This window comes from Zerene cesonia, chromosome 9 (assembly GCF_012273895.1).
Source record: "Zerene cesonia ecotype Mississippi chromosome 9, Zerene_cesonia_1.1, whole genome shotgun sequence".
Taxonomy (NCBI): domain Eukaryota; kingdom Metazoa; phylum Arthropoda; class Insecta; order Lepidoptera; family Pieridae; genus Zerene; species Zerene cesonia.
The window spans coordinates 6,675,549-6,695,865 of record NC_052110.1 but is presented as its reverse complement, the minus strand read 5'-3'; the positions used below and the strand labels follow the sequence as shown (position 1 = coordinate 6,695,865).

The window sequence follows — 20,317 nt, the reverse complement described above, 5'->3', positions numbered from 1 at the left end:
ATGTTCATTTTGATATGTTCCCATCATTAGATGGAATTACCGAAAATTTTTATTTTTAAAATTTAAACGCATCCATCTTCATTATTACTTGTTGAAAGATCTTTAATTTAGACACTAGATTATTAAAAACAAAAATTTAAAACGTTAGAAATATACCGCGTTCGTACGGGCATATAATTTGTATACAGAGACAGCGATGTGAAGAAAAAAATGCAATGTTCAGGGAGTCTCAACTATTCGGCAATTCGCGTTAAGCGCGAGCGAGCTTTTGAAGTCTCCAAGACTGTATCGGGAATGGGAGCTAGGTGTGATTGTAGGACTGGCCTCAGATAGTCAGTGCCGCGCGAGACTCCGTTCGGGCCGGTCATGTCATGCCGCCACGGCACGCGACAACGCGCCACCGAAAACGCATCCGATAAACCCCGGTAACCTAACTAGTGCGAACGTTCACAAAATATCACAGAGCGAACACCACCACAGTGCGCCGAAAGTTTTAGCTCGACGAACTTTTGAGGTTAGAGTTTTTCCGACAGTTTTCCCAAGTTGGACGCGAACCTTTCGGCGACGCTCCGGCTTTTCTGCAGTTGCATAACAATGCAGGCCGCGTGGAAATGTGTTTTGTGCGATGGAAATTTCGTGTGTTAAACTAGGTATATATTCCGTTTCCACGCGGCGAGCGGCGCGCTACTGGTGATTTGGACCGATTTCAGTTTAACGACTCGTACCCGGTGGCCGCTTACGAAACGCTACAAGCAAAAAGTTTCGCCGAAAAAAGTTCCTTTGCAATTCGCTTGACAACAGTAATCACATAATTGTTTTAGCAAATTTCCTTTCGCGCGCCGATAACCACTTGCGCCGGAGTCGTGCCTAAATCTCACAATTCCAACGATTAATTATATGGGCAAATATTTGAGGGCCTTTGAGCCTTATCGCGTGCTCTGTAGATTCTTCAAATTTACTATCATTCAGCATATTTACGTGGTAATTATTGGCCTCGATCTGAACCGCTCTGTGGCTAAACTCTGTGACATTTTGTGGTGGTGTCAGTGGTGTACATTATTTTGTGCTTTATTTGCAGCTCTCAGGGAAATGCTACTAATATCCATTACCTTCCCGATGTGATGTTTTACAGTAGTATCAGTGTTTAGTTCTGAGTTAGAATTACAATAACCACAAGTGATTCGATCCAGTTGGCAACGGTAGGAAAGTGACACGCCACTGGTGAACGCGGTTTTGAAAAATATCTAGTGTGAACGGTATTTCGAAAGTGCATCTAACATCGTGGCTCCGACCTCAGCGATATACGTAAGTTTTGGCTCATTATTCTTAATTAATTACTCGCCGGTCATCGGCTAATGTTAATGTCAATTCGGAAATGCTATTTTCGTTTTTGCGTGCATATAATACAGTCTGTTTTGCTATGTTCTAATTTGTCAGTTAAAATTAGACGTTGGCCTATGCGTTACGCATGACATAAGTGGATTTATTTTTCTTCTGTAGGAAATTTCGTATTGAATTCGCTTCTTGAGATCTTGACCTACGTAATGGGTTCTGCAAATTATGCTATCGTCGTTTATTTCCTTATCAACGCCTATTCATCATTTATTTTATGAGGGTCATATAATAAGCCTAACAAGTATATTTCATAGACAATATAGTTTGTGATTACACTATAGATTTATGTAGATATAAAGTTAGTGATAATAATACGAATTATCGAATACGCGAAGTAGGTACGAAGTTTGAAAAATTTAATGAAATAGGTTAGTGCTTAGTAATTCAAATGACCAAGAAACAAGCGTCGTAGGTATCGTGATTCGTATATCGTATTGCGATAAGCATATACATCTAAGGCATTGAGTTATATGTTCAATACATTAGATTATCAGTCCACCCTGGCTTCGCCCCTGGTACACATATATATATAGCTTGTCACTCAGTGAAGATGCAGTTTTCTAATGGTGAATGAATTTTTGAAATCGGTCCAGAAGTTTTTGTGTGAAAACATTACAAACATACGCACAAAACACAAATGTCTCTTCTTCATAATATTAGCTAGATGTATACGATAACTAAATAGCCTAACTACTACATATAATATTCCCAGGTTGGTGTTAAAATACGGTTCATTCCGTTAAGTCAACTACTTTCACTTTTCAAGATTCTTCAAAGGCAAATTCGTTCGGAATAAAATTTTACAATTTGTTTAACTGCGCGTTTTATACAAAACTGTTTTATGTGTTATAATAACTCTTTTATCCATTTTATAAGGTTCATAAAATTCTATATTTATTAGGGTACCTATCATTTTGGTTTGATTTATTTTTATACTGTCACAAGTAACTGTGCTACTCTTATGTGCGATATAGTATTTAAAGTAGATTTAGTTAAGCGTATAAGATATTAATATGGCCTTAGAAATGTGCATTTATTTTATTATAGAGTTATGTTAAGCCGATGATGGCATTTCACGTTATTCATATTTAAATTATATTTTGTTTGAACGTTGATGAATGAAATGTTAAGTATTTAGTGCATGTTAACAAGATGTAGATTTTACAAGGTAATCGCGGCGATACAATAATTTAACTAAATTGTCGTAAGTTTAATCAGTTTTGAATAGTTCTAATTTTTTTATTGTATCGTTGTTTTATACATATATTTGTTTAGTGTCGTATTTATGATATTTTCTATTCGGGTTTCATTGGTTTTATATGAAAATTATTAAAATTGTGTGATTAATTTAAATTGGTCGTACATTGATATAAATATTCACGTTCTTTTAGTGTGATGGCATGACGGCTTATCCCTATAGCCAAGTGGACAAGTCTTAGAATTTAAACATGTTTCAATTTACGTTAGTATTTTCCGATCCTACAATCGGCATTCGCAATTTGACATCAAATATGAACTTAGGAATATTTGAACACAGTCGTAATTATCGTAATAAACACAAGGCATACTTGTATTGCTTTCTCTTGTTAAAGGATACCATTTAACACTTGTTAATAACTCATTGTTTTACTCAATTTACTTTCAAAGTACCTGATAACGTTCGACATTCGAATAAATACGACGTAACGGACCTTGTTTTTTTTTATACAATCGAATTGGCACGTATTTTTGAATTATGAAATATAGATTTATTTTTTTTTTGAAAAGAGTTTTTATAGGCATAGAGTCTGATTGATTTATTTAAAAGTGATGGTGTTACCTTGTATTATTTACGTCAATGTACTTATTTAATTGATATTAAACGTATACATTATCTCTACATATTACTAGTATTATCGATAGTTTCTAAGTTTATTTGAGATAATTTTCGTTATGATTGGTCCAATTTTGCGAATAAAATAACATGACAAAATAATTGGATACATATGCTTCTATAAGTCCAATGGGAGATTTAAGTATTTAATATTGGCTCTACTGTTGATTTGGTAATTTTTTATACTTTTACCTTTGCCGTAAAGAGAATTTGATGTCACGATCTCTTTTAAAATTGAAGTTTTTTATAGCGATTAATAGCTATGTAAAATATTCAAATAGACGCACTTTTTCAATTAACGTAAATATAATAATAAACATTTGTTTGATTGAAGGTCAAATAAACAGGTTATTTCCGTAAATCCCAAAATTAAAGAGAAATTTCGCATGGAAACGATTCTGAGAAGATATTTTCATACCGACAAAAACCTACATTGATTTCTTAATTAACTACCACGATGTTTTCGGTTGAAGGACATTTAAATATAATTTCAAGTCATAATTTTTAATGATTGTATTCTGTTTCTTGTTTTTCATATAAGAAAATTTGTAGGGAAGTTAGTGTGGGTATGGCTTCGCAGGGCACGGTCGTGTCTCTGACGGTCCTTCGTGTTGGATCTTTCTACGGTCGTGTCGTCTTCCGTTCCATTTGGGTTTGCTTTTGTGTTATTGTTAGAGTTTGAGATTTGAGGTTTGAGTTTGAGTCTGAGGTTTGAGTTTGAGTTTGAAGTTTGAGTTTGAGTTTGAAAAAAATTTTATGTTTTCAAAATTAGGTAGAGATGTCAGTATTAATATGACAAATAGGAAAGTGTGAGAAAAAAAATTATTGATAATAACTGTTTGCATAGGATTTCTTGGAAGGTGGAGAATAAAAATAACTTAATTCTTGTAGTGAATACAGCTAAGTTTTTATATTAGTTCAGTGTGTAGTCACACTTAAGTTTTATGCAAAAATGAGACATTATCATAATTAAAACCCCAAAATGATCCATTTGGCTACACAGAGTACTACTAAACTGTCCTATAATTTGATTATCTTCTGACCAGTCATTCTTTTCTTTGACACGAGTATTCAGATCGTTACCAAACTCACAAAGCAATGAAAAAGAAGGTTATATAATTAAATCAAATCAAATCAAAAAATACTTAATTGTGCACCAAATCATACACAAATAAATTATATAAATAAACTCTATAGAAGCACAACAGGCGGTCTTATCGCTAAAGAAGCGATTATTAATAAATTGTCTCCAAAATAAATTGTCAATTAGAGGGATTATTTCGTCAATTTTTTCCCCCCACACAGTAAATATTAAAGGCAAGCAACCATTACGTACCTTTTACAGAGTTCCCGTTTATCGGCTGCCAAAATTGGGGTTGGTAATTGGTATTACGAGATAACGCTTGGTTGTAAAAAAATTAATAAACAATTGTTAACACTATAATCGCAGTTGAATTTGAAATGCATGTGCATTATTGGATTTAAATTGTTAAATATAAAAGAATTTATCCGCTGAACAGTCTTAGAAGATATATAGCTTATATAAATATGTAGCTATGTAAATAAATAGCTTACAGACATTATTATCTACCGGAAGTATGTACATTTTATCATTGCCGTTACGAAATTGATTTTATAATCTCTTCTATATTTTTTATCTTTTTTAAGAGCTGAGCTATTAAAGCAATCAATTATAATATAAAATATTATATATAGCCATGTCTAATAGTAAACGAAACGAAATCTTTTATTTTTATTTAGTTTAATTGATTTTGAATGAACTTGTTAATAGTTTTATAATGAGAGTAGATTAAATGTATCAATATTATTATATTAAACAAACATACAATATAGGTTAGACTGTTCGTAGTTGCCATGCCAAATGAATAGGTAGGTAATACTCGCATGTTTGCCATACTAAAATAGTAATAAAATATAAATGAAGCTAGCTATCTTTCGAAATAAATTTACACTTTATATTAGTTACTGCACTGAGCCATACTGTGACACACTGACGCTACTTTGGATTGTCTATTTTGTCTGCATTTCTTTTAATATGAAATTATCACTTTTGAATCTAGAAATTAAATGCATTACCGAATTTTAAGTCTTTGAAACCCTTTTATTGTACGGAATGTTTTCAATGTCCCAATATTATTTGTGTTATTGATGTAAAATGGGATTAAATTAAATGTAGGGTTGCCAACCAATACATAAAACTCATTATACTTTTTTTGTATGGCAATTCTCGATCAAACAGAGGAGGACCCTTAATCGTGAAATTTCTTTAAGTCACGTGGTTGGCTGTATTGAACATCTATTTCACTAATCGATTTTCTTTAAGGACAAGTAGGTTATCGGCCTTCTGTGGGTCAAAAGGTTCTTCATTCCACTTCACTGGTTTAGTGCCCTGTGTAATTAAATATTTTCGTAATGGCTCTATAAGAGTGATCGTAAAATGATTTCATCGATCAATTCAATGGGATTTCGGATAATTGCGTATATTACATTTCCTTTTCCTCACCCTTCCCAGTCCATTCCTTCTTTCCAGTCATCAATCATTTCCTTATCCTTTGCCCCTTAAAAGCGGGCAGCATGTTCATGAGGGATGATGATCGTTTACCATTAGGCTAACACTAGCTCAGATGCCCACTATGACATAAAAAAAACATCCAGATCCATAAATTATAACAATTATATTGATTAAATTAAGTATAATAAACATTGTCTTAATAAAACAAGTTTCAAATTCGACAATTGATTTTTATCTCTTTAACGTTATTAACAAATATCTAATACAAAAAAATATACATATATATTCTCTCGGTAATTAAGCACTAATATATTTTGAGGCTAATTACCTCGTCACCTAGATTGTAGATTTCACTTGTGGTGGAATAATATTTTTGACACTAACAGCCATTTGTGTGGTGTTTTCATTTTCGAAGAAGAAGAAACTCTAACGTTTATTTATTCAGAGAACTTTTTTAACGCTTTTTTTAGCCACACATGTATGTTTGTATGTACCGACTTCTTTGACTCGATGTGACCCATTTTAAACGGACAAATATAATTCAAACATTGTTCACTTATCAAGGATCGGTGACAAAACAATAATTTAATCTACTATATAAAAATAAGTCGGGGTTCCTTCCTGACGCTATAACTCCAGCAAGCACGAACTGATTTCCACTGTTTTGCATTCTTGGAAAGGTCTCGGGCTCCGTGAGGTTTGCAGCAAAGAAAATTCAGGGAAAATTTCAACAGAAAAGCGGGAAAATCATTTTTCACATACAGCAATCTGGTGGCGAAACGGAGTTCGTCGGGTTTGCTAATTTATCTCTGTTTATTCCGGATTAAAATCAACAGGATTAAATAATACTTTATGCTTTCTTATCTTCAGTCACAATTCTAATGTTTCACATCTTTTATGAAGCGAAAAAATTCATTGCAGTAACATTGAAGTGTGCTTTTTTCATCTTTTAAATATATTTTGTTTTGAAACGCTTTTATTGGTCATAATTTTATAACAAGGAAAATTAATACCACTAGTTTATAAGGCAGATTCGAGAAAGAGATGAAACTCTGTCGTCCCCCTTTGAGTCACAACTACGTATTATACAATATTTTAATCATATTCATCACACCTCACATTAATATTATAAATGTTTGTAATATATTTTTCATTTATGTATTTGATCACGTAGAACAGATCCGATTATATTAAGGGGTGCTTATTTATCACCACCATTTCCCGTTGCTAATTCATTCGATAATTAGAATAATAAAATTGCAAATTAATCAATTACTACATAGAAAAACCTGATGACAATAACACAACACAATACAAATTTGGAAAAATACAGACTGATAAATAATTAACATTATAAACAAACATATAAAAATATCACATCAAACGCGGTGCGCCCTGAACGTTAAATAGCGTAATTACAACGAATATTTACACAGGCCTATCTATTTGTTAGAGTTTTAACAATTCGGCCCTGAGATAGTTCAACGACATTTGCAGTTGACTATATCATTCATTTATTATCATTCATTTTTCACGCTTCATACCGCTTCGGTAAGATATCGTAATGCACTGCGATTAGTTTTCTTTATTTTATAACGAGTCTAGAAATCCAAATGCAATTCTCGATTGTATCTCTATCCTATTTTTCCTACTAATATTATAAAAGCGAAAGTTTGTAAGGATGTGTGTGTTTGTTGCTCTTTCACGCAAAAACTGCTGAACCGATTGCAATGAAATTTGGTAAGTAGATAACTGGACAACCGGAATAACATATAGGCAACTTTTTATCCCGATAAACGTATGGGATACGGATTTACGCAGGTGAAACCGCGGGGCGCAGCTAGTATAGTATAAAACAAAGTCGTTGTCCATCTGTGTCCGTATGCTTGAAGCTTTAAAATGAGGCAACAGATTGTGATGTTTTTTTTTAAATAGATAGAGTGATTCAAGAGGAAGGTTATATGTGTCGTAACATCCATTAAATAGTGGATAAATACTGTTACTGAATTAAGATGTCTCAAAGATTGCGGGAAATCTTCACGGTATACGGAAAGGGGCTTTATCCCGTATTTAACGCGTGCGAAGCCGGGAAAAACCTGGTCATTTATATCCAAACTTATATTATAACATTCAGTGATAAAATTAGTAATAACAATGTAATCAATATCGCAGTTTAGAATTTAATATAAATTTAAAGTGTTTTTTTAATTAGCACAGATAGGTACAGTTTTTTTAACAGACAGTTGTCAGAAGCGGCATATCAATTCAGACAAACGTAATCGCAAACAAAAAGCTAGTATGTATATTATCTATCGAATTAACATTATGACGAAATCACTGAATAAAATCTACGTCACACGAACCTATGCCTGGTCACGTACGCACGTTTTAAATACATCGTTAGCCATTTTGTGAGCACTCGGTTGCCATTGAAAAGATCTGAGCTATGCAATTTGCATGTATTATGAGTGTGTGACCTGTATACATTACTTTCACGGGGCATTACGCAATTTAATTCCGCTTTTTTCATTCATAAGTGTAACAAGGTCGCATTTTTTAGATGTTTAAAAATAAGTGTTGTGCGTTGTTAATTTTATGCGTATGTATTGCGAATTATGATAATTTAGATGTTATATTGTCTTAATCACGTTTCTGAAGACGTTTTAAAACTTTTAATCAATTTACCTTTTAACAAAATATATATCGATTGGAGTTTCTTTCTTATCAGTATTTTAAAATATTTTAACACTCTCCAAGAGTAAATAATGACGCCTCGCATAACACGTGAATACCTAAATATCAGGTAATTGCTTCCATTATTATGTTTTAGAAAACAACGACCTCGAGGGTAAATTTAGCGAAGCATCGTACTGTCTGGTCGAATTTCTGGCGTCTGCCCGCTTCCTGCGTTTCCTAGACTACGTTCGTAATTTAAAAAGTTTACGCATTGTCGATGGATTTGTGAACGTGCGAATTTGCTGGAAATTCGAAATTTAAAAACGCTTGTGATGGTGTCATGCAATAAATTGTTTGTGTCATTTTTTATGTTTCATAATTGCATTTTACAGTGACATTATATAAGCAACCGTGCTAGGTTAGAGCAAAAGCATGCGCAATATAAAATTGCAACGTCTGGATATAATTCAACGTGGTATCAATTCGTATCGCGCCGTCTATCTATCTGACACTGATTTTGAACTGATAAGCGTAGAAAGTATACAACACGATAGCGCTATGATATATTGCTTATCTATGGTCCCATTTGTGTTATCTGTACCGAAATATAGCGGAAGTGTACGGGTTACTGAAATTGTTGTAAGATTAAATCTTTTTAATATCTAAAGGCTAATATTTGATGTTACCTCGTTTGTATGCGTACGACATCTTTAAGAGTGCGCTGTAATAAGTTGGGACTTATTTAACAATTTGTTTGAAACAATCTTTTTATAGATGCTTACGGCTTCGTGAAACTTATGTAAGATCTAGGTTATCTCTTATCACGACTACGTACAGTCGATAGTAATGTTAAAAGTGAAAAAATTCGAAAAAATAATAATAAAAGTAAAATTCTTGGAAGTGTTTTAGTTTCACAGGTTTTATTGTATATCACGTGTCTCTTGTTTCTTATAAGTGAGTTATTTTGACAGAAATATCGGCCGGTCATTTAGCTATATTTAGTTTTTGACTAGGAACACCCAACAAGTGATCGACTGTCTTAAAATATACACATGACTGACATGCTGACTAAATTGAGTAACGTTACGACGGTTTTTTTTAATCATAATAACTAGCTTTCCGCCTGCGTCTTCGCCCGCAAAGTTATAGGAATATAAAACAGGCAGCGCCTTCGCAGAAGCATTACCTCTACGAATTTTCATGGGCGAAGGTGTTCGCTTACCTTCCGGCGAATCACCAGCTCAGTTGCCGCTTGAATTTTTGGGATAAAAACTATTCAATGTTCTTTCTCGGCTCTCAAACTATCTCTGCATTGCATTTCATCCAAATCTGCGCTGTGGTTAGGCGTGAAGAAGAGGCAGACAGACAGAGGAACTATACTTGCAAAACCACGGGATTGTCTATTGCTTCGTTAGTTTTTTTTTCGTTTGCTAAACGGGAGCAGCTGTGGGCGGATAGCTACTACATTCTTCAAAAAGCAATAAAATGATCAGGCTCTTGATACTTACATAAAATACAACGAAAAATAAATAAAATTGTATTTTAATGGAGTGGAAAGTTTATAAAGATTTTTTTATCAAAACTACACCATCTGACACGCCCTCGACTAATTATATGAATATGCACAGATAAAATATTTCGTGTGAAAACCGGCGTTTTTCGTTAAAAAGTTTGTATGTCGCACCGTTAAATGATAAGAAAAATATCGAGTCGCTCTGAGTTTTTTATGTATTTTATTAAGTATGTAATATATCATTATATATGACTAGTTTTGATCCCGCCTTCACTTCGCTTTAAAACTAACTATAAGTGTGAACTTTATATAGCACGTATATTATATTAATTAATCTTAATACATATAAATTACGTGTCACGTTGTTTGTCCGCGATGGACTCCTAAACTACTTAACCGATTTTAATCGAATTTGCACACCATGTGCATTTTAATGCAATTAAAAAGAATAGGATAGTTTATATTATTTCAATAAAAGACTACTCGAGCCAAACCGGGCCGTGCTAGTAGTCAATAATTTCTCCTAACTGAAGCCTCCCAACATATCATGATACCAAAACGTTTTTATTAGAATAACAGTTTAGTTTTTTTTTAACTTCTATCATAAAATTATTTACTAATGCATACTTCATATGTAAACCGATATGTCGATCGTTCTTAGGTAACAAACCCAAAAGAACAGTCGCATTGAGAATGCCCCCTTCTTTTGAAGTCGGTTAAAAATCGACTACTTATATTTTGGTTTTACGGATATTAAGCAGTATTCATAACTAATTAAATAAAGAAAACGATACATCTGAGATTGGTAAGATATTACAAAAAAACAGTTGTTCAACGGATCAAATAACCACCAAATTCAAGCAACGCCACAGGTTTCATCTAGCTATAAAACAATCAAACGATGGAATTGAGGAAAAATGCTAATTTAAGATTAATTTCTATCGCACGGAAACTTAACTAGCCAAGTTGTAGAATGCATTTCGTTAAGATAACTTCGATAAGTGATTTTCATTGGAAAGTTACGCGGGTGACAGTTAAGTTTTCAACTTAGTTTTATGTGAGGTGATCGTGACATGTTATAAGTGGAACCGGTGACATTTTAGTGTTTAATTAGTTTTAATGAAAACTGTAATAGTGTGAAAGTAAAATATTTATATATCTAAATTATTACTTAATATACGAATTAATATATAGTAATTAATATTCTTATACAAATATTTTAACGTTCGACCGCCTTGGTGTAGTGGTTAACAAGTGAGTGTAGAACCAAGGCATCCACGGTTCGATCTTCGATCACTCACAAAGCACATGACTCGGTCTGGCAGGATCAGAAGATGGATCACTTACTTGTCCATAAAGAATATCGATCGAGTGATACAAATATATCATCTGCCCCATACCCCTGTTGGGGACACGGGACGTACCTTTTTTATATTCAAAAACTTACAAAGTACCACGAAAGTACAATCTTGATAACCTCCTTTTTTGAAGTCGGTTAAAAAGATACGATTTTAAGTCGTCACTCAAACAGCGAAGCATAACATAATAAATAATTGTTAATAAGCCAGTGAATAGTCGATTGTGTTAAACAATATATTATTATCGTACGTGAAACTTCTCAGAATAAATTATTTGTCTAGTAAAGAGGCTAACCGGAATTGATTTGTAAATGATTCGTAGCGAAAAAACTAGTCATTCAGTTTAGAATCGGCAATGATGACGAATGAGGCCTTTATTCTTTGATCCTACCATGATGAAGCGTAATTTATGAGTATTATATAGTATGGTGGTGGGACCTTAAATACATGGGCCCTGGTTCTATTTGATATCTATTATATATGATTAATGTGGGAGTCGAGTACGCTTCGGCACGAATTGGGGCAGGTCGCATTGGGGAAGATATCACACCCCGGCAGCTTACAGGATAGCAAATTAACACAATGGATTGAAAGGAAGATACATAAATAACATATACAAAACATGGAAGACATGCGAGTGCTACTGTGTTCACGGTAAACCGATATATAGCCTACAGACAGACATACAGACTGCAAGATAAGACAGGATTTCTTTCGTATTTAATATATTAGTAGGGATTATATAGCATTCAGAGATCTTACAAATATAACGGTGTAAGAATTTTAAGCCGCTCCAGTAGTTTCTGAGATTAGCACGTCCAAACGAATAAACATTGTAGCTTTACATTATTAGTATAGATATATACTGTACTAGTGGAACCCGGGTAGAAAGTAGCCTATGTGCTAATCCAGACTATAATCTTTCTATGTACCAAACTTCATACAGATATGATGAGCTGTTTTCGCGTGAAAGAGTAACAAATATCCATAGATGGATGTATCCATATGAACAAACTTTCGCGTTTATGATATTCGTAGAATAATATATTAAAATTCTTATGGGGCCCTAAACGGAATATTATTTAGGAGCCCCACCGTGGCCCCTGTGTTTCAATGACCGATTCGTTGCACTAAGAGCCTTAATGCCTAGCTCGGACTGAGGGCATTGACTTATCTAAAAATCTTAGATATCTAGCACGTGTACTGTAGCTATTAATATTAAATAGCCATTTCTGTGATAATACCTCGCCTACTGTATAAATACTATTGTATTGTTTGCTTTCGATTATACAAAATTTCAAGAACTTAAAAGAGAATTAAAGATTCTTCAACGGATTTTAAACGCGATTTATTCATTATATTATTTAACCCGATGTTACGAACACTTTACAACGAGGGACCGGGGACTTTGAGATAATATAATGAATAAATCGCGTTTAAAATCCGTTAAAAACTCTGTAATTTCTAAATGTATAATACTCGCGTAAAATCTAACACTGGAAAATACTAAGTTAAGAGGTTTTCTGGAAGTTGGTTTTTATTTCAAAATTAAATATGTATCCATTATGCATTTGTTGTTATATTTTTATAGTGTTTTACTGTGAGTTTGATCGTCTCCTTGCTACAATGGTTAATGCATGAGCATAGAACCGATGGGTCCTTGATTCGATTCCCTGTGGAGACGCACAAACAATGTCTCGGTCTGGCAGGACACAAAAGGTTGATCACCTACTTGTCCATAAAGAAAATCGGTCAGTGAAACAGATGTATATCATCTGCCCTATACCCCACTAGGGGACATGGGTCTTCACTTATGAATTTGTTTTATTTTGATAGAGTTACGGCTGTATCCATTTTAGTATCATTTATAATGGATTATTGACAGAATTCAAAAATCGGACTCAAAGGCCGTTACCGTGACGTCTTAAAGCAGTACTAATTCCAGTGGGTAAAGAACAGAGCTGAATTAGCGATCACTACTACTATAATACATATAATAAATATACACATTAAAACTCAAAGCATTCACGGTATAAATACATATAATAAGGTTAAAATTCATTAAAAAAATAAAAAAATCCACGATATCATGCATGATGAGGTCATTGTCCACTATATTAAAGATCTGCTAGATATTAATAGATAAGCTTCCAATTTCGCTTCCAACTGCTTCCAAGAAAACTCATGTCCATCATTTTTGAGAACAGTTAAAAGTTATAGTTCTGCTCCATCGGGGTTATAATCATTTGTTAGAAATTAAAGAATATTTAACGGATTTTAAATGCGATTTATTGATTACATTCTTTAAGGGCACTGTAGAGAACCGTACACACACACACACACATACACACACACACACACACACACACACACACACACACACACACACACACACACACACACACACACACACACACACACACACACACACACACACACACACACACACACACACACACACACACACACACAGACACACACATATCATAATAGGAACAGCAGACAATAAATCAGAATAGAAGAAAAATAAAAAACAACGGCTAGACTTGCTAGAGTGTGCCTAAAAAGGGACTTTAAACTATATATAAATGTTTTTTCTTTCTATGTTTCCGATATCCTAGAGTTGCTAGGGGTACTAGGGCTTTAACAATGCATCAGGATCTAGGGCTACTAGAGTCATTGCTTTTAACAATGCATCAGTGTATATAAATTGCGCAAAGTGTCAACGGCATGAACGAGTAAAATATTTGGGAACCTGTCGAAAATCATGACAAAAAACCGGAACACTTGCTCTGGTTATCCGCTGTACCAGTTTTGTTTGATGTATATGCAATTAACTGTACTTTACGAAAATTTTTTATTCATAATCACCTAAAACTGAGAACTGCAATGTAAGGATGATAGTTATCATTGGGGTTTTAGATTAAACGAACTTCAAATAGTTGTGTCTTAAACAATTTGCGAGAGTATTCCTACGCAGGGGAAACCGCGGGGCGCAACTAGTTACTCATATAATTAATTTAAGCGTAGTATAGTACAGACCTACAGACCAGACTCATACCTTTGCCAAAATGGGTGCAAACTAACGAATTGTGAAATGTCGGTACAACTATATTGTAGATTTAGTTAACCAATTAAATACAATATATCTTGAATATATCTTGAACCAATAATGCATTTGATAACACCTTATCAAAACGCATAAATACTTATCTGTCCCTTAAACTACTTTTTGGACAGTGTTGATTTATTGCTTGCTCGTTATTTTTATTCAGTAGCATGATAAGAGTAAATGGTTTGACACACTCTAGCTAGAGATTGTATGAATGGACTCTACAAAAATATAGAGAGAGTTTTTGCATATTGTTCACTCTACCTATGGGTGTCCATATAAATTTCTATGCTCTACTATAAATCTCATGATACAGATGAACTTAAAAACAAACTGTTATATCAATCATCTCTTAGTACATAAATCACTACTTAAAACTAAAATGTTGAGATTAATTGAACTCAAAATGAGTGAAAGTTAAGTTGTTTAATTTTATTTCATCATTTCTATAATTTTCTCATTCTATTAGAAATATTGAATTTAGACACGAGGATATCTGCCATCGCTAGTCTCTACCTGCTCCTTATCCCCACCGTGGCTATTAACCTGTCATAAAACCAACATCCGTACTCAGTGTAATAGCCCAAATAATGTTGCGTGCATTCACCTAATAAAACGCGCATTTAGCGAATTAATTCGCAAATATTTTTATTAGTCTATCCGCTTTGTCTATCATAATATTATGTTATAATAGATTAATGTTTTGGGATCTCTTAGGAACAAGGTTAAATGTGACATATTAGGTACAGCTTTCCGCCCGCGACTTCGCCCTTCTTGTAAATAAAGTCATAAATTTAAAGTGGATTTGATTATAATACAGTTTCCGTTCCCGATATAAAAAGATCCTATGTCCGCGGGTTTCAAACTATCCCTGTATCAAATTTCATCAAAAGCGGTTCAACGGTTCGGGCGTGAAGAAGAGAAAGACATACAGACTGTAAGATTGACAGGGTTACTTTCATATTTATAAGTTGAGATTATGTAGCATTCACGTATATATCGAATGGTAAAATAACGTTTGAAATCGGTCCAATTTCTGGGATTAGTGTGTTCAAACAAACAAATTCTTCAAGTCTATGTGATTAGAACAAATTGAATTAAAAAAAAGTTCACTAAGGACCGCTTTTGATATAAAATCGTTAATTTATTTCAGCGCTTATAAATGTAAATTCGATTTTTATATTAGGTTCAAATTTTCATCATTAAGATTCTCCTTTTTTCTTCTTTTCGATTTTTAAAAATCTGTTATTTAAATTGCTTATAATTAAATTATTCGGCCTGTTAACACATCGTTTCTTAAATCCAAATAACGTAATTCTTGGCGAAAGCTTTATCAATAAAACAATGCAACAATCGATTCATCCCAACGCACGTGTATTTTTAGCGCGTTCGTAAATAGCCCTTCTGTCCCACTAATCTGTGAGATAAGATGCTGGTAATCTCAAGTGGTTTGCAATTTCGAGTGTATATTTTATGTTTGGTACGAACTTGTAAGGGGTTTTTGGGATTAAAAGATTCATGTATATGGACGCTTAAAAAAGCTAAGAATTCTTTATATGTACTATTTTTATGTATACATTTTTTATGGTTAATATAATATGTGTGGACTATGGTATGGACCTCCAGCGTCTCCCACGTGGTACCCGGGAAGAAAAGTAGCCTTAGCTATGAGGATAATCTATCTCTGTACCAAATTTTATACAGAAACGCTAGTGTTTTCGCGTGAAAGAGTAACATACATCCATACAAACTGTCGCGTTCATAATATGAAAATGTATACCTTATTAGCATAGAGCTCTAGTAACCTTCGTAATGTTATGTAAAAAATTATCCGGATAATTTAATTTTTATTCATCCTGACATGTAGTTTTATCAAATGACAATTGAATCAATCAACAGAGCATTGACATGACATGTGTTGTTTTGTAATATCTAATTACTTTGTTATTTCACGATCAAACAGTACTTAATTATAGTGCATAATAACTATTCAACCAACTTAAAAAAGGGAGGAGGTTCTCAATTCGATTGTTTTATCGCGGTCCTCATTATAAGGCTGTTACTTGAGGGGCATTTAAAATGGTCTAGTTCTTACAATAAGAAGGCGGTTTTAATCATAATTATATATTAGCAAACTTAATAAATTCTCCATCTATTAAAAGCGTACACTTTCTAATTACCTACAAGAAATTATTATACTACTTGTAAGCTATCAGGAAATGAATAAAGTTACCTTTGATATATATAAATGATTTATTGATTGAAATATATAAATTATATTCGGATACCAGGCGAACAAAATTGCTTTGTATCAATTATCTCCATTTATCAGTATTAACGGTTATGAAAAGCATTTAAAAACGGATAAATCAGCTTTAGAATGGATTGCGATTAAACTGAAACAAAATATTACCTTTTACTTGGAAAATACTTTATCCATTTAGTATTGATATTGAATTAATGCGTTATCTGTTGGTCATGACCTAAAGAATATGCTAGTCTTAGCTGGTCATTTATTTGACTTAAAATTTTGCCATTTTCGGTTTTAAATTAGTGTTAGATATATTTAGATGTGAATGCTAAAGAATGATGTAGAATTTTTAAACTGTGCTTTCGAATATCGTAGTTTTTGTGGTCAGCAGTTTTGTTAGTTGTTCATATTCATAAAACAGAGAATATGCAATGAATTCGCTGTGACATTGATGTTACATACAAATTACATATACGTAAATATTTGTAAATTATTTGTACATATACGTATATTTTGTAATATGGTGGTGGTGGAGCACCACCCAAAAACAGAAGCTATATGCCAGCACAAATGGATTGCCAACTTTACTGATAAGGTATAAGGATGGGATTGATGACTAAATAAAAGGACTAGGAAGGATAAGAGAAAGGCCACTTGCTGAGCGAAACATAGTAGCAAGCTCCTCGCGCTATGATGTATGGTACGGTCCGGGGACGGTCCCCGGTGCGAGCTGGGCGAATTCGTTCCGAAGCGTACTCGACTCCCATACTAAATACTTCTGCAACTAATATTCTTAAAATCTAACTTATGTTTACTTTCTACTGGAGATAATATAGTTCATGAGACGTACATTCGATAAATCTGCATTGTTATCAATATATCGATATAATAATATGTACGCATACAACTGCATATTTAAAATATGTTTACTGCAAGTCAAAAATCAGCTAATAGATTCATTCTCACGATAATACTATGCCAGTGTGGTGCGTCTGAATCTGCGAGCGGTTACCTATGTCATTATCCAATTGTTATGTAAGCCGGCGACGACCTAAAATCAAATCTGGCTACAGACAGACTACGCTGGTCTTAGTGTTAGCGTGCTAATTGTGTTTTGCCGAAGCGATTAAAGTAAAAAGATGTGCCTATTTTTATTGTTAGCTGGCATTCTTAATGACAGAGATTTTAATACGTCCTGTATATTTTCTAGTTTCGTTACTCGATAACTTAAACGTTTTCAACCGAATTGCGCGCTTTTGTGTCTGATAGCAAATTGTTGTCATTTGGTCACATTTTAAAGTCTGGTAGGTCAGGGTCGTTGGTGACATTTTTGTAAATTAGTGTCATCATCAGCCCATATATGTTCCCACTGCTGGGACACAGGCCTCCTATGAGGGTTCAGGCTATAATCCACCACGCTGGCCAAGTGCGGGTTGGCAGATGTCACATGTCGTCGAACTTTTGATTCTCGGACATGCCGGTTTCCTCACGATGTTTTCCTTCACCGTGAGCAGTGGTGATGTTATTCTACATGCGCAGATAAATTGAAAAATCAATTTATTTCCTGCACGCTCGCCCGGTCTCGAACCCCGACTTATCGACTTTGAAGTCCGAGGTTCTCACCACTGAGCCACCACTGCTTTTTTAAATTAGTATACATAATAATATAATATAGTCGATAGTATATAAAAGTACTAATGATTTATATGATTCTTTGGCTCGATCTGTTTCAGAAGGATAGATTTAAGTTCGCTCGATTTAGTTGGATTCTCCTTATTATAAGAAAATGCTCAGTATTGACATCTGTATATTCAGAAATAAATAGTATCTACTATTACTAAAATTATTCTCATCGATTTTGTCCTAATTTCTTTTCCTGAATACATTCAGATCATTACATTTTTTGTATTAAAAGGTTTGCATGTATATTTACCAACTTTAAGTATTAAATCGGTGCAGCGATTTCGAATCGCGTTCAATAGAACCGCACCCAGTAGTCCGGCTAAATGAAATAGTGCATTTGACTTTGCAGCGCGTTTATTTTCAAGGGTAGTTAGAATGTGGTCAGGTTGCTTTTCGAGTCGGTTTGGTAACATGTGCTATTGCTAACTGTGTATGCGCTGTTTATCTTATATTATCAAGAACGGTGGAGTTTTGTTTGTGATAATAATTATTGTATTAAATAAAATTATTGTTTTTAAAACTATCTTCATAATATATGTTCCCACTGCTGGGACAGAGACCGCCTATGGGTTCAGGCCTTCCACGCGGCTGGCCAAGTGCGTGTCGGTAGATGTCACATGTCGTCGAACTCTTTCGATTGTTCGATACAACGTTTTCCTCACCTAATGATGTTTTCATTGGCCGTTTTTTCACTACAATAACTACAATTAAAACAGGGACAGTAACCTTCAGACAGCCCGCAGGGTAGAAAAAAACTAGAAATAGAAATCGACCAATAAAACAGTTGAGAATATAGTTCATTAATGTAAACAAGGGACTCGACTCAAACATTTATTTATTCAATGGCACTTCTTGTCCTTTTGTATTGTCATAAACTACATTTTAATGATTACCGTTTAACGGTCCGAAATCAGTTTCTACACAGAAGAACCGGCAAGAAACTCTAAAGTTGCTCTCTTCAAATCTTGTAAATTTTTCATAACATCTCCATCGAAATAATGATGCCAAATAATTATCCCGTGGTTCTTAAGCGACAATGTTCCATATATTTACGTTATATCAATTAATGTAGACTGGCAAAACTAAAATATTTTGTATATAAATTTCAAATTTATTTACGCGTCTTATCTTATAATATAACGTAAATAAATAATTCATAGTTTTGTACATATATTACAAAATCTGTCCCTCAACATTATCTCATAGAACAATGTGTATTTTTTCTAATCATAACCTATTGAAAAATTGATAAAACTCATATATTTTTTTAATTAAATTACTTATATAATTATAAACTTTGATCCTAGAGAAAAAAAAAAATTTTTCAATTGTTTATAACAAAATTATAACAATTTGAAATTTTTAATTTTCAAATTAAACCAATTATATATATAATTATATTGATATGATTATATATATTATAATTTATAATATATATAATCGGTTTAACTTTTTTAAAGTTGCAGTTATCATCCCCTACCTTCTAACTACCCTATCTCAGTTAATTTCAATTTTAGGAAAAAAAGTCATAGAAACATTTTTGTGTAAAATTTTACGCTCTACAAATTTTATTTAAAACTTTTTTTTCTAACACTTACGGTTTCGCCAAAATTTCAAAAAAACGACTTTATTTATTTTTTTTCACCCCTTCTCGGGGGTGAATTTAAAAAAAACTTGCACAGTTCGTTTTTAGATTCCTCAAAGTAAATTATATCAAAAATTCAAGTTTTAATCTCAAATTCGCATTTACCCTACCCATTTTCTTGGACTATAAATCTATACTAATATTATAAAGCTAAAGAGTTTGTTTCTTCGTTTGTTTGAACACACTAATCTCAGGAACTACTGGTCCGATTTGAAAAATTCTTTCAGTGTTAGATAGCCCATTTATTGAGGATGGCTATAGGCTATATATGTACCACG

General features: G+C 33.4%; 1 protein-coding gene across 3 annotated transcripts in view; it reads left to right on the top strand.

Moving 5' to 3' along the window:
- Positions 1 to 341: 341 nt before the first annotated feature.
- Positions 342 to 20,317, top strand: part of LOC119828940 (fibroblast growth factor 22) — a 178,184-nt gene continuing 158,208 nt past the window's right edge. The window contains exons 1-2 of one of the 3 annotated variants that reach the window (XM_038351268.1): positions 342 to 425; positions 1,079 to 1,305. The gene's annotated coding sequence lies outside the window, so the exon portion shown is untranslated. Of the gene's footprint in view, positions 1,306 to 20,317 lie in introns of all 3 variants that reach the window. The other 2 variants (XM_038351267.1, XM_038351269.1) reach the window with 2 other exon arrangements.